This window comes from Misgurnus anguillicaudatus, chromosome 18 (assembly GCF_027580225.2).
Source record: "Misgurnus anguillicaudatus chromosome 18, ASM2758022v2, whole genome shotgun sequence".
NCBI classification, from domain to species: domain Eukaryota; kingdom Metazoa; phylum Chordata; class Actinopteri; order Cypriniformes; family Cobitidae; genus Misgurnus; species Misgurnus anguillicaudatus.
This window is the reverse complement of record NC_073354.2, coordinates 21,283,912-21,296,228: the sequence shown is the minus strand read 5'-3', so window position 1 is coordinate 21,296,228 and position 12,317 is coordinate 21,283,912. Positions and strand designations below refer to the sequence as shown.

Here is a 12,317-nt window from a genome sequence, read left to right as displayed (position 1 = left end):
TTTTGTTTTGTTTGTTTGTTGATCACGAAGTACAAAGTAGATGAGGAAAACTAGGATTCCGTGTACTCAACGCGCCACCATTGCGTGGAATGGTGCGCTGTGATTTGTGGAGCGGATTTATTGCATTCTGTAGAAAAGGAGGAGTGGCGTTTATTGCGTTTTGGGAAAAAAGGTAGAAAAGATGACAGAATAACACGGTGGATATTAAATTTTGCGTAAAATTAAGAATTTACTTTTAAATACTGACCTGATATAATACTGATTTTGGCAGTAACTCTTTTTTTTTTAAAGGCGTTTATCGTGTTTTGGAACAAAACTCTTAATTTGATTTATCCAAGCTGTGATTTTAATTCTTGTGGCCCAAAAGTTGTGAACTCAACAGTTTATCCCCTTTTCCACTATTAAGGAAGTATATTAGGTTTATGTTGCTGGGAATTTAAGATTTCATTTAGATAGCAAGAAAAATATGCTCCTGGATATCTGAGAGAGGATCAATTCTTATCCCACTCATCTACACAAGCAACAACCTTCAGAAAATAGCCATGTAGCCCCTCTGCCCCAATCCCTTTGCAAGTCATACTTCATATAAGAGGAAAAATGATAAGAAACCAAACAAAACAAAACATGTTATGATATTCACAAAACAACTATGCCCAGATGACTCTTGTGAGAATTACTTCATGTTTTGCAGTCTGCTTTAGTTTTGTAGTTGACAGAAAAGAATGAAAAGCCTTTCTGAACTCACCTCAGTAGAGGATCATTGTGGCCTTCACAAAGGCTTTGGCTGTGGCCCAATCCTGACGTCTTAACCACGGGTGCGTAAACTCCCAGGTCAGAGCTTCTGGTTTTGCTTTCTTGTTTCTCTGTAAAAAATACAGACAGACCTTCATTCAGTAGCATTTGAAAAGACCTCAGAGCTCGCCAGCTTTAACTGTGAGAATATGATTAAGGCCAGTCCAGTAACATCTGTTCGGTCATACACAGGAAAAGTTGAGAGGGAAAAACCCCAGACACGTAGCCTACATACATCCACAATTCCTGAACTCTTGTTTTGCATGTGGCGGAAATTTTTAAAGTACCATGTATGTATGGCTAGAGTTAAAATGCCATATAATCAAGCTTTAAAATGTTTTATTAGTATTGTAGTAACTCAACTCATGGCAATACATACGTATTTCACGAGGTGGCTAATTCGTATGACCACATTTGAAAAAATTTTGCATTTTAATTTTGCCCTGTGATGTTGGGGTTAGGGGCAAGGTTGGGGGTTTCGTAATTTTTTCATATAAAAACAAATACATTACATTTTTGCAGAAAATTTAAATATATTTATCAACAGTAACAAACAGATTGTTGACATAATACACTCACCTAAAGGATGATTAGGAACACCATACTAATACTGTGTTTGACCCCCTTTCGCCTTCAGAACTGCCTTAATTTTTATGTGGCATTGATTCAACAAGGTGCTGAAAGCATTCTTTAGAAATGTTGGCCCATATTGATAGGATAGCATCTTGCAGTTGATGGAAATTTGTGGGATGCACATCCAGGGCACGAAGCTCCAGTTCCACCACATCCCAAAGATGCTCTATTGGGTTGAAATCTGGTGACTGTGGGGGCCATTTTTGTACAGTGAAGTTATTGTCATGTTCAAGAAACCAATTTGAAATGATTAAATTTTGGGTTTGGGTTTTCCATTGAGTCCTTTACTTTATGCAGCTTTGTTCTTGTTACCATGTGACAAATAAATTACCGTAGTGGAAAAATACTAGACAATATGGGAGTACAATCTTTGATGTCTACAACAAAAAATATGGAAGGAGTTGGCATGGTTAGTTACATTCTATTTGCATTTAATCATTGTTTCTTCCTTTCTGTCCATTAAAGGCGGAGTCCACGATGTTTGAAAAACGGTTTGGAGAAGGAGACGGGCCGACTACCAAAACACACTTATAGCCAATCAAATCAAATCAAATGCCGGTTTGCGTATGTGTGGGGCGGGTCTATCAACAGAAGGTCCAGATTCTATTGGGGTAGGGGCGTGTTTGTTTATGTGATTTCAAATATCAAAATTGGCTTTAAAACATCATTGACTACGCCTTTAAGCTGTAAAATCTGTTTTAGGACGTTACCCATCAGGTAAGGCCAATGGCATCACAGACAAACATAAAAATTCCACAGAACATCAAATAAGACATATATTTTGTAAAAAATGAATATTAACAAGGTTGCAGGTCAGCACAGTCCTTTCAAAGCTAAAACATTGATCGATCGAGACCTTCATTTGCAATATTCAGTAAGCTCGCTCCATTCACAAGAGGCAGAATTATTTCTGCTGTCAATTTGACAAGGCTGACATGTTCTTTAGTAGTATAATCTCACCGTGATTCAAAGCCTTGGGGCGGTGATCATGAAAATACGAAGACTGATGCAAAGATAGTAATGAACTTCTGCATTTTCGATTTCTCTGTAAAGCTCACCTTTACATAGGTCGATAAAATCAAAGAGACTTCATCTGTGTTTTGACTTGATAAATCCCTGTGGTGGTGAAGTGGCATTCAGGTTTTGTTCCTTTCATGAGTACTCGAGAGTTAATGGTGTAGTCAAAGCATTAACTTTGAAAGGCAGGAATTAAATAAAACAGTTTGTTCTAGACATACACTTGCATGCATTTATTTTTCAAAACTTGATCATTATAATAGGTCCGCACAACTTCAAAACTAGGCCACTATTAGGCAGAAGATTCATAACTGGTTTGTTCTAAGCAATAGTGTTCATGTGGCCAATACTGCTTTTCACCCACGTTTCCTTTAATTATATGTGTTAATTTATTGTCATAAAAACATTGGGGTATCTGTAAACCAGGGCTAGTCAACCGGCGGCCCGCCGGTCATCTTTGGCCGTTTCTCAATCGGAAGGCTGCAGCCTCCATAGGTCGTATATGCAGGCAGCAGACTGCATACGTCATCAAGTTTAAGTTAACTGAGCATTACATTCACAAATCATAAGCACATCACAACAATTTACGATTAACTAAGAATAATAGTCAACTGTGTAATTGTTAAAATTCTGAAATAAGATTTAATGACGTATGCAGCCTGGAAATGCGACCTCCGGAGGCTGCAGCCTTTGGATTGAGAAACGGCCATATTCTGATTTAAATTCAGCGTGGTTACTTTTACCTGTTCCACTGTAGGCTACATGACAAATGACGACCGAAAACACGGAAAGGGAGCCAGAATGGGGCTGCGTGGGGTGCCAACCATCTGTGGGTGCGTAATTAACCGATCCAATTCGAGCTTTGGATGCAATAAAGAAAATAAACTTGTGCGACTAACGTACACCGCATGTGACACGCCGACCGGAAGTGATGAATTTCTGTGTTCCGATCAAAATTGTGAGCAAAGTAAAAAAAATTGTTTCACTTTATCAGTAACACTTTAATACTTTAAAAACGATTGATTACTGTTAAGTAAATGATTAACTATAAATATATTCGTAGATTAAAGGTTGCTGGATTGAGCTTCTCACCCATGACAGATTTACGATTAAACTGTCATTTCATTACGACTGCCACTAGGGGGCGAACTCCCAACAATTATATCTGTATGTAATGTACAATGGAAATCCTTTTAGCCTATATATATATATATCTTTAAAATATTTAAAAAGAAAACATATAGTGCTATTTAGTCATTAGGAGAAGACATGTAACAATTAATGAAAGTTAAACAATTATAAACAAAATATGTTTAAGAGCTCTACATGTGTTGATCTTTTACACTTGTACTTTTTTGTGTAATGTTTAATGTTCATAGTTGGTCATAACTATTAACATTTGGCTCTTACATGTTAAACTGCAATTGTTTTTAAATATTAAAAAAGAAAATATGAGTTTTCAGTAATTAAAAGGCAACATAAGAAGTGTGTTTTGAAAATGCATGTTTTTAATATGTTTTTAAAAAATATATACCATAACAAAAGTAACAAAAAAACACACACACGCACACACACATATGGTAAAATTAAAACATATATAAAAGTTAAAAAAGGGTTAAAATTTGGCCCGCGCCATATTTACAATTTTAAAATCTGACCCCCGAAGAAGAATTGAAGACCCCTGCTGTAAACTATACTCCCATACCCTGCACTATTGGCAAATATTCATATGTGACTTCCTTTTAAGAATGAACTTAATATAAGCAACAAAATAGATGACTCAATAGCATTGTTTCCAAATCATCGATTTACAGTATCTTGATTTCAAGTTAAAGGTGCCATAGAATAAAAACTGTATTTACCGGCATAGATGAATAATAAGAGCTTTGTACATGGCAATGTTATATTGTGGGCCCAAAACGCGTTTGTTTCCTCATTTTTAAACCTTGTGCATGCAAGAAAGGAGTGTTCAACACCGACTGTGACATCACAGTCAAGATGTACAACCCAACAGTAAATTACACATTAAATTAATTACAAAGTTGTTAAAATGCTAAAAACAAATTGTGACGGCTGAGTGCTATATGCTAGTTTTTAGGCTGAAGATCTACTATTGACTCACTTTACAGTTACATTTTGTAGGTTCATACTGAAAAAAACACAAACTTGCCACTTAGAAACGTCCAATAACAATCTCGGAACCATTAGAAATTCCTCAAAATCTGCATTTTTGTCTGATACAGGCTCAAACATATAGGGCCCTATTTTAACGATCTAAGCGCATTGTCTAAAGCGCACAGCGCAACGTCTAAATGGGCGTGTCCGAATCCACTTTTGCTAATTTAATGACGGGAAAAATGTTTTTTGCGCCGAGCGCATGGTCGAAAAGGGTAGGTCCTATTGTAATGGGAGTATTTTGGGCGTAACGTGCAGTAAACCAATGAGAGTCACAGCTCTCATTCCCTTTAAAAGCAAGTTGCGCTGGCGCTATGTCTAATCCCTATTTAGATGACGGACTTTGTAAACTGAAAAACTAAGCGGAGGTAGAAGATTCCCAGTTAAGGATTAATATTAAATAATTGTGTTGTTTTTCACTTGTATTGAAATTGTTATTTTTTTATTAAAACCGTTTTCTTTTAGTCATGGAAGTAAAAAGCAGGCTTGTAATTGCTTTAAATGTATGGCTATCCAATATCATCAAAACATAATTTACAAGTATCTAAGATAAGGTTTGTACTCTAAAAATACTTTATTTGTAACAAACAGGAGATAAAGAATTTACAAACGGCTCTCCCTACGTTTCAGCACTTTGGACAGCGTTTTTTTAGCAAAGAGTTTTTTTAAGCATTACTTAAAAAATTTTCTAATCTCACCATATCCACAGGTACATCATATACAATAAATCCGTGAGGTAGCATTAAAAAAAAACATTTAAAAACAGACGCATTTGTTCAAAGCAAAGCATTTTTTTTACCAGCCTGCAGGTGAAGCAGCTCTTTGCGCCTTCTAACGTCTCATAATTAGTCCTCATTTATGTCCAAGAGACTCAATAATAATCTTTTACATTCAATCCTTTAATCTTTCATATTTAAAAGCATTTTTGTGCTGCTGCGCATTCATGTACTTTGTGATAAGCAAACCCGCGTTGTCCTCCCGTTTATAGGCGCATTTTACTAATGCGCTCTTTAAATAACATAAAACACATTGCGCCATTGACTTTAGACTTTAGACCAGGTTTTTGTTGGTCAATGGCGTGGTCTATTTTAGTTGCCTCAAAATAGCAACGCGCCAACAATGCGCCTGAACACACCTCATTTTCAGACCAGAACGCCCATGGGCGCAAAAGGGGGCGCAAATGAATTTGCTATTTAAACAACGCGGCGCTAAACGTGAAAATTAGGGTGGAAACTAGCGAAAGACACTTGCGTAGCGCATTGCGCCGGGTGTAAGATAGAGCCCATAAAGGTCTGTTTAATAATGTGAGCTACTGGCATGAGCCTCAGAGCAGAGCAGAGCAATCAGAGCAGAGCTCAGCATTATGATTCATGACCTTTCCAAATAGGGCAATAATAGACCATTTAATTCAAAGGACAAATCTTAGGGATAATTTTAGCATTTTTACCTTCCACGTTAATATCAAAGAACCATTTAACATATTATTTCAAAGCATTCTTTGGCACCTTTAACTCTGCTCAGGTGCTAACTGCAGGAAGGTATCAAAATCGTTTAAGCCATGTTTTTGAGATTTTGTGACAAAGTCAAAAAGAACATCTACATGATCTTTTCATTATTTTAAAGCATTTACCAGCCGCTTTTTCACATATCAAAGTGAGAAGTACAGCGAGCCAATTCATCCTAAGGAGGAAATAACTATAAAGATATCAATTTGCTAAGATAAAACGTTTCAATTGTTAGAGAAATACTTGCTAAATGAGGAAGAGAAAAGGAATAAGTCAAATGATTATGTCAATAAAATATGACAAATACATCCACCGCAAAAACAGCCTCACTTCCTTAATGTTCTAAATTATTTTAGACAATTATTTGAGCAAATTCCAAAATGAATTTGAACTTAAAACAAAACTTATGTTTGATACAAAGGTAATTTCTTTCATAAAACAATTTTTAGTCAAAGGGTTTGAAATTATAAGTGAAGATATAATACAATCTAAGCAGTTATGGAGCTAGCGAGTTTAAGAAATATACATAAAAATTGGTCAATTAGTGTTTAGAATTTTACGTTTTGTTTTTAACCGTGATTGTTTTTTTCAATACCATAGATTGTCATAAACTCCCAACCAAAAGAAGATAAACATAAATGGTCAGAACAACTACACCAGGGGCTATGCACCCGAATTAATTGCTAGGCACTTGTACTGATAATATTCTCCATTAAGTCTAACAGCATACTACTGAGCAATTGGATGTCTCTTGATGTACCAATTGTAGCAAATATAAATTACTGGGACATCTCTGATAAGAGCAGAAAAAATTAACTATGCATAAATGCATAAAATGCCCATGATCATCAAGATTCATGCAATGAGCTTACTTGTGAAACTGATTGCATTGCCCGTTTAGCCAATTGTTAATGCTATCTTTAACCATTACCTTGACCAATGGTTTGCACTATGGCCTTGCTGATATTACAATACGACATAAAACTTTATTAATACCCACAGGGAATTCAGTGTTGTTCATACAGAATTAGTTCAGTTATAACTGAGAGTAATATTTGCAAATACGAAAGTGATCAATTATTTATAAATTTCTAACAAAAAGGAATTGAAGTAATCCAATCCCTATCCATCATTTTAGCAATGTAAAATATTGTTTCCATGACCAGTATGATTGTTTGCTTTTATAGGCTGCACTTATTTTGGTGCCTCTGAGGTCAATTGCAGCACAGGGCACTCGGATGCATCCACCAGTGACTTGCCCCAAGGGTTGCACTATTCATCACCTTATCCACACAGAAAGCAGCCTCTAATCTGCTTCAACACATCCATTTTGAAGAAAACCTCCTGCTATGCTCGCACCGGATAACTGGTAGGGCTGTAGCTAATGGGCGAAGGGTATCACTTATTTTGGACCCACAGATCTGAAATTATGTTTGTTTTTATAGGGTACAGATCATTATTCAGACCAAATTCCAGTCTATAGCCTTGTAGTGTCACCCATGTTGGCTTTTACCTCATAGCACCTCTTCTGCTGGGAGCCTGAGCTGAGAGATTGTACATGTATATTTAGCCAAGTCATGAATATGTATGCTTTTAAGGAGCAAAAGAGTAGGAGTTGGTGAAAACACTGCGTGTTCAGTAATCTGACATGAACTGTGGGGTAGCTTACGTCTGTTGCTTCTTCCAAAATTCAAGATTTAAAATAATGATTTAAATCTGCTAATGCTTCTTGTATAAACATGCGCACACACACACACACACACACACACACACACACACACACACACACACACACACACACACACACACACACACACACACACACACACACACACACACACACACACACACACACGCACACACGTTGTACAAACTGTTATCTTTTCCCCTAACCTACCCCAGTCCCTAACCCCAACCATGACAAAAACCTGTTGGCAGTCTTTAATCTATGAAAAAGTACCATTTTGTATGTTTTTTAAGATGTTCAGTTGGGGACACTTTCTGTGTATACCAACAGACACACACACATCAAATTATTATTGGATAAGTTTGTTGGCCTTTAGTGTGATACAGAAACAATTAAAACAACTTAAAACAATAGATGTCTATTATGAGCTTGCCAAAGGGAAAAGGTTTTTTGCATGACAAGTCTACCAGTGGACTAGAAACAGGTTGTCTATACAGCTGGGTATTTGAGATATGCGGGAAAACACTTTAAGCCTTAAACCACACTTACTTAAACCATTAGGTCTCTTATCCTTTAATGTATGTATGTGTTTACTAACTTGAAAAAAGTTTTATGGAAAGAAATTCTAAGGTATTTGTTTGATACTAGTTTGCTATGTTTCTTTTGCTGATTTTTTTTAAATGATTTTTTTGTATATATATATATATATATATATATATATATATATATATATATATATATATATATATAATGTATATGTATATGTGAACAGTTTGGTTCCAAAACACGATAAATGCCGTTTTTAAAACATATTACTTACCGCCAAAATCAGTATTGTATCAGGTCAGTATTAAAAAGTCAATTCTTAATTTTACACAAAATCCAATATCTGCTGTGTTTTTCTGTCATCTTTTCTGCCATTTTTTCCAAACCGCGTCAAATGCCAGTCCTCCTTCTCTGCAGAATGCAATAAACCCACACAGCCAATCACAACGCATCATTCCAAGCATTGTAAACATTAATGGCGGCGCTTTGAATACACACAAAATCCTAGTTTTCCTCATCTACTTTGTACTTCGTGATCAACAAATCGTAATTTTGATGGCATTGATAAACATGTGGTGGTTTTCTGTGGCAGGGAAGAAACGTAAGCCATTAAATTCAAATAATTAAAAATGCCGGCTGTTGCTTGTTCTCACATGACAGCATCAAGCTTCACATTGCTAACACATTGACCCCAGAGGATCTTATAAAAACTTTTTATTATTTTACCCTAAGTCAACGAAAATCAAGCAGGACCAAAATATTTTACAGCTGATCGCTGTCAAAAAAGTTCAGCGACGACGTCCCAAGGATGACAGCAGCAATGACAGAGTTCTTAATATGACAAAGTAAGTGTTTTGATTAATGCCATTAATGTTTATTTTTTATTCAGTGTATACCACTAGTCAACTAAATGAATATAATATGGCAAAGATGAATGCACATTTATATATTGATTCAATAGATTTATAGCATTTTGAAAAAAAACTTGGTTTTAGTGCATTTTGTGAAAAAAATTATCAGTTTTTATAATAAATCTTTGAAAATCAAATTATGGATTAGAATTTTTTATGTTATTATAATCTAAAGATGCTATGTGAAAGTTTGTAACAGAAAACAGTGGTTTTAATCTTGTCACTTTCTGGGTATTGAAAACACATTTATACCCAAATTAGTCAAAATGGATTTATTGCGTTATGGAACCAAACTATATAACCAAATATATATATATATATATATATATATATATATATATATATATATATATATATATATATATATATATATATATATATGTATATATATATATATATATATATATATATATATATATATATATATATATATATATATATATATATATATATATATATATATATATATATATATATATATATATAGAAGTATTGCCTTTTAAATGTGTTTTTCATAAACATTTACATGTTATGCTACTTGGTGCAATATGTATTTCTCTATTGCCCCAAACTACCTCAATGTGTACCAAATTTTTTTAGGTGCATGTCGTTCTTGTACATCTTTCACTATTTGCTGTTCCCTCTTCAGTTTTTTTCCCTGCTGAAGGCGACACATTTCATCCTGTCACCGGCTACCATATCAATGTCAACAGCAGGCTTGTTCACCCCCTGTTCCTGAGAAAAGAGTTTGTCCAACTGTAATGGCTGTAAACTTCTACAAGGCTGGATATCTCTGTATTATATTCAGGAATGTGCAAAACTGCTGTGAAAAGAGGCATGATCGACCAGAACTTTACATTTTCAAAATCTTTCAAATGCCTAATTCCAGAAGGACCCCCAAAAACTGTGTGTGCCCTAAGGATATTCATTTACAGCTCTAATGTTCTGTTGCAAAAGGATTGAAGTAATTTCAGCTCAAATAAATTGAATCTCAAGCTCATCGGAAGCTTAAGTTAAGCCTGCAGGTACAACCGCCTTCCTCTTTCCAAGCAAAATGGACAAAAGGAGAAAGTAAAATGCCTCAAAATAATACAGTATATGGCAGCAGAAAGTCTCTGTGAGCCGCAGGTACCGTGGGAGACGTTGTGATTGATGTGGGTTTAAAGCAAGTGAGAGCAGCTGTTTGCTATGAGCATGTTTGTGAAGAGATGAGCAAAGCATGGACACATGCCACCACAAAAAAGGCTCTATTAAATTGCTTGCTTTCACCCAGGGCTTACTGGCTTCTAACCGACGAATTAAAACAATTTTATGCACATCCAACTTAGCACGTTAAAAATTACAATCCTTTTTTTGCTTCATATTTTTCCATCTTCCTATTGTCTAAAGAAATGATCCATTGAGCCGTGACATCTACAAGCTGTTCAGATAGCTGTCTCCATGTCATTTACTAACCCCTTTTCTTTCTCCACCTTTCTCTTGAGAAATCAAATGGTGATGTCACAGAGTACATGAAAGGGGATTTTAAGCCACATCAATTCTGCACTCAGACACAGATGTATCAGCATTTCCCTCTCTTTCTATGCCTGTCTGACTCTTACGTTTTATAGCAAAGCCTCATTCTTCATCATTTTCCATTACATTGTGTACATTGTATAGGTAGTTGAAAATAATCCAGAGAAGCTCTTCATGTAAAATTCTCAAAACAATGATGAAAGAAAATCTTTCTCAAATGAAAATTTATTCTTTTCAGTCAGACGTATTCTTTGATCTTTACTTCTTCAAAGTAATATGTAATCATGTACTTTCTCCTGACTGGTTGCGTCTTATGTGTAACTCTAAAATCCAATCCTTGGACACAACTAGATTGACAGAGAGACAGTCAGACACATAGAAAGACAGACCGAATAACCAAATGATTTATAGATTAGACAGACAGACAGACAGACAGACAGACAGGATAGACAAGATAAATAGACAGACAGACAGACAGACCACTGTACACAGACAGATAAACAAACAGGAAAGACAGACAGACAGACAGACAGGATAGACAAGATAGATACACAGACAGATAGACAGACAGACTCCTGTATACAGACAGATAAACAGACAGGATAGATTAGACAGACAGACAGACAGACAGACAGACAGACAGACAACTGTACATAGACATATAGGATAGATAAGACAGACAGACAGATACATAGAAAGACAGACATACAGACAGACAGAATAGACAAGATAGATAAATAGACAGATAGATAGACAGACAGCCTACTGTACTCAGATAGATAGACAGACAGACAGACAGACTACTGGACACAGACAGACAGGTTAGACAAGATAAATAGAAAGATACACAGACGGACAGACGGATAGCTTACTGTACACAGACAAATAGACAGACAGGATAGATAGACAGTATAGACAAGATAGATAGACAGACAGACAGCCTACTGTACACAGACAGACAGGAAAGACAAGATAAATAGACAGACAGACTACTGTACACAGACAGATAAACAAACAGCATAGACAGACAGACAGACAGACAGACAGGATAGACAGAATAGATAGACAGACAGACAGACAGACAGCCTACTGTACACAGACAGATAAACAAACAGCATAGACAGACAGATAGATAGACAGACAAACAGACAGACAGACAGACAGACAGACAGACAGGAAAGACACGATAAATAGACAGACAGGCAGCCTACTGTACACAGACAGACAGGAAAGACAAGATAAATAGACAGACAGACTACTCTACACAGACAGATAAACAAACAGCATAGACAGACAGACAGGATAGACAAAATAGATAGATAGACAGACAGACAGCCTACTGTACACAGACAGATAGACAGACTGGAAAGACAAGATAAATAGACAGACAGACAGACAGACAGACAGACAGACAGACAGACAGACTACTGTACACAGACGAATAAACAAACAGCATAGACAGACAGACAGACAGGCAGGATGGACAAAATAGATAGATAGATAGACAGACAGACAGCCTACTGTACACAGACAGAT

At 35.9% G+C, this 12,317-nt stretch overlaps 2 protein-coding genes across 2 annotated transcripts in view; one reads left to right on the top strand and one right to left on the bottom strand.

Moving 5' to 3' along the window:
• The window catches only part of dll4 (delta-like 4 (Drosophila)), a 307,909-nt gene that overhangs the window by 224,813 nt on the left and 70,779 nt on the right, over positions 1–12,317 (bottom strand). Inside the window, exon 2 of the mRNA XM_055185380.2 lies at positions 746–863. The gene's annotated coding sequence lies outside the window, so the exon portion shown is untranslated. The remainder of the gene's footprint in view (positions 1–745; positions 864–12,317) is intronic.
• The window catches only part of syndig1l (synapse differentiation inducing 1-like), a 41,671-nt gene continuing 36,668 nt past the window's right edge, over positions 7,315–12,317 (top strand). Inside the window, exon 1 of the mRNA XM_055185382.2 lies at positions 7,315–7,491. The gene's annotated coding sequence lies outside the window, so the exon portion shown is untranslated. The remainder of the gene's footprint in view (positions 7,492–12,317) is intronic.